Source organism: Myotis lucifugus, unplaced genomic scaffold, assembly GCF_000147115.1.
Source record: "Myotis lucifugus unplaced genomic scaffold, Myoluc2.0 scaffold_230, whole genome shotgun sequence".
Lineage (NCBI taxonomy): Eukaryota > Metazoa > Chordata > Mammalia > Chiroptera > Vespertilionidae > Myotis > Myotis lucifugus.
The window spans coordinates 2,024,219-2,027,669 of record NW_005871278.1 but is presented as its reverse complement, the minus strand read 5'-3'; positions in this window follow the sequence as shown (position 1 = coordinate 2,027,669).

Below are 3,451 nucleotides of genomic sequence, written 5' to 3'. Positions count from 1 at the left end.
CCGCAGTCAGTCCGTGCGCCTGCACGCCAGCAGCCCAGGGAAGGACAAGCTCGCTACCCGCCTACCTATGCGAGTGCTTACACATTTCACCTCCCAACGGGTGGGTGGAGGGACAGAGCTATGTGCTTCGGGCTGGGCCCATCTCTGCAGCCGTTTTATCAAAAGCAACTTCAAGAGTGGGGCACCCTCTCCCAAGCCAGGGCAGGTGGACCAGCTCCCACACGGCCCCAGCGCAGGCCCATGCAGCCGCAGAGGGGAGAGCCTTTACGTGTTTCTGCGGGAGGCAGGAGATTTATTTCTCTGTTCCCATTGGTATAGACCAGTGGTCGGCAAACTGCGGCTCGCGAGCCACATGCAGCTCTTTGGCCCCTTCAGTGTGGCTCTTCCACAAAATACTGACTTCTGCGCATGGGCCACGAAATTTCAATCGCACTGTACGTGTGTGCCCGCATGTGTTATTTTGTGGAAGATCCACACTCAAGGGGCCAAAGAGCCGCATGTGGCTCGCGAGCCGCGGTTTGCCGACCACGGGTATAGACAGACCTCTTAAAGCATTTCATAGAAAATCAAACTTGCCCCGAGCATTATTTAAAGACACAAACACTGCATTCAGTTGCTAAAGCCGAAGACCTTGGCTTCAGTTTGCACAGCGAAGCAGACGTCAGGGAAGGCCTTCAGTAAGCAGCATTCTTCGTGGTTGAACAGGCCCAGGCGGTATGGGGGAGCAGGTAGGGAAGCAGGGGCTGGTCTGGAGAAGCAGCCCCCACCTCCAGACCTAGACTCTTGGCACACGCTCCCAAGAACGTCCCCACGCTGGCCCTGCAGCCCCCTTTCAGCTTCTTACCTCTGATGCCACCTGGAAGGATGGGCCCTTCTGCTTTGCTTGAATTCAAGTTGTTTGCAAGCTGGATCTCAGGGCAAAGCCCAGAGAGTGGAGCTGCCCAATGGGAGATGGGCAGGGCTTGTTTGGCTCAAGGAGGCCCTCATGAGCCCTGGCATGGCTGCCCTACATTGGTTTAGGCATTTTTAGGAACCAGAATTGAATTCAGTAGCTATTGACCAAGTTGCAAACTGCAGAGAATAGAGAAATGAAGGTCTCAGTCCTCATCATTCATTGTAAATAAGGGAGCAATGAGACTGTATGGGATGAGAAAAAAGGAGCCTATGGATGGGTTTCCCACACAGCTTCCTGGGGGACACCTTTATCTGTTTTAAAGAATAAACAGGAGTTTGCCAGGCAGAGCAGAGAGGAAAGACATCTCCCCCTCACCGCCCCCTCCCCCCGCAGGTGGAGCATATGGTAGCAGAGAGAATGAGCTGGACGGTCTCAAAGGCCTCCTCGCTTAGGGTCACTGACCTGCTCTCTTGACCTGATAACTTTCCAAACATATTTTAGCAAAAAGGAAACCTGTCAAGCCTGTCCTTCATCTGCTTTCAATATGACCCGGAGACTCAAGGGAGCCATCAAGAGCCAGGGGAGAGGACCGAGCCCACCAAGGCTGACCAGGCCAGGAGCGGTCACTGAGGCCGTCTGCAAGGTGGAAACAGAACTTCAAACGGCTGGAATGACGGCAAAAGCACAGAGAAAGGAAAAGAGAAAGACCTCAAGTTGAAGAACAGCCAGCTGAACGTTTTTAGGAATCCGAGGACATTTGTCCCTGGAGCCTCCGCCAACCCTGGGGGAGACACATGACTAACCTGGGACTCCGACAGAGTAACTTACCCACATCTCCGTGCAGGAGTTTCCAAAAATATCTGTGCAGCTAGGATGGCCCAGAATTTTAAAAGATGTGTGTGTGTGTGTGTGTGTGTGTGTGTGTGCGCGCGCGCTGAAGGTCAGATATACAGTATTTTCCTGGTATTTCAACAGTCAGCTACCATCACAACGATGTAGAAAGAAGCTTGTCTGTTGCAGAAAGCTGTCATGACTCTGAGGTCCAATGTTAAAGCACTTTCTCAATAGGTAGGACACATCCCTTAACTTGTTTTCTAGAAGCGGGCTTTTCACCCGCTCCCCACCCGGAGCACATCTGGGCTGCCCCTGCTGGCCCGGGCTCTGGGCTCCTGCTAGCCAGCGCTGCCATCTCCCCCAGCCGCCATCAGGATCATCTCCCCGGACCTCACAGCCACAGAGAGCTGTTCGCCCGTATCTGTCAGATCAAGGAGAGGGGGTGGGGGAGGGGGAGATGGTCAGTAGGACACAGGGTAGCACTGATGACTGCTTATTGGTGGAAATGCTTCGCTGGAGCCCGGAGGGTGAAGGCAGGGAAAGCAGGCATCACTGGTGTTGACATTGCCGTGAGCTGTCATGCAGAAAACCAGCTTCACAAAAGAAGCCCACGGGACATCAAGGCTCCGTGAAATCCATCAAAGGGAACCGTGAGGAACAGAGGCCAGAAACAGTAAGGCCTTACAGGACGGGCTGCAGGACAAGGCAGCCCTCCTTGCTCCTTTCAGCACTTCCAGGCCTGGGTGGGTGAGAAGGCATCCAGCCGCAGGGTGGCTCCCTGGACCACGCGAGGATGCTGTGACCGGGCTGATTTGCGTTAAGGATGGTTCAGAAGTGGAAGAGTGATCACTAACCTGGCCACTGGGACCCTGTCATCATATCTGGCTGCTTGTCAGCCACACGCCGGACAAGGACACAGGGACTGATGTCATCGTGAGCTCTTCATTTATTTTGACCTTGATTTATGTGGAGCGAGCATTGTTTTCAAGAAAACACATGTCATGTAGGTTGTCTAAAAATAAAATGCATTTCAATTTTTTTAAAAAGAACATAAAGCAACATCTGATACAGCTCTTATCCCACACCAATCCCCATCATGGTGAAGAATCAGACAGGAGAATTCTGGAAAATGTTCAGTTATTGATTAGCCATCAAAATGACTTGAGAAAAATTAAATAATTTGAAATAACCCTGTAAGGCAGCAGTTCTCAACCTGTGGGTCACGACCCCTTTGGCAGTCGGACGACCCTTTCACAGGGGTCACCTAAGACCATCCTGCATATCAGATATTTACATTACGATTAATAACAGTAGCAACATTACAGTTATGAAGTAGCAATGAAAATAATTTTATGGTTGGGTCACAACATGAGGAACTGTATTTAAAGGGCCAGAAGGTTGAGAACCACTGCTTTAAGGTAAGAAGAGAGGTGGTACATCTTTTGTTTCACAGGTGAGATAGTGGGGACACACGAAGGTTAAGGGTATTTGTTGTTGCCCAACCAGTGTGGTTCAGTAGTTGAACCAGGAGGGCACAGTTCAATTCCTGGTCAAGGGCACATGCCTGGGTTGTGGGCTCAGTCCCCAGTGTGGGATCGTGCAGGAGGCAGCTAATCAATGACTCTCTCTCATCATTGATGTTTCTCTCTCCCTCTCCCTTCCTCTCTGAAATCAGTCAAAATATATTTCTAAAAAAAGGGTATTTGCTAATTGTGGCATGCT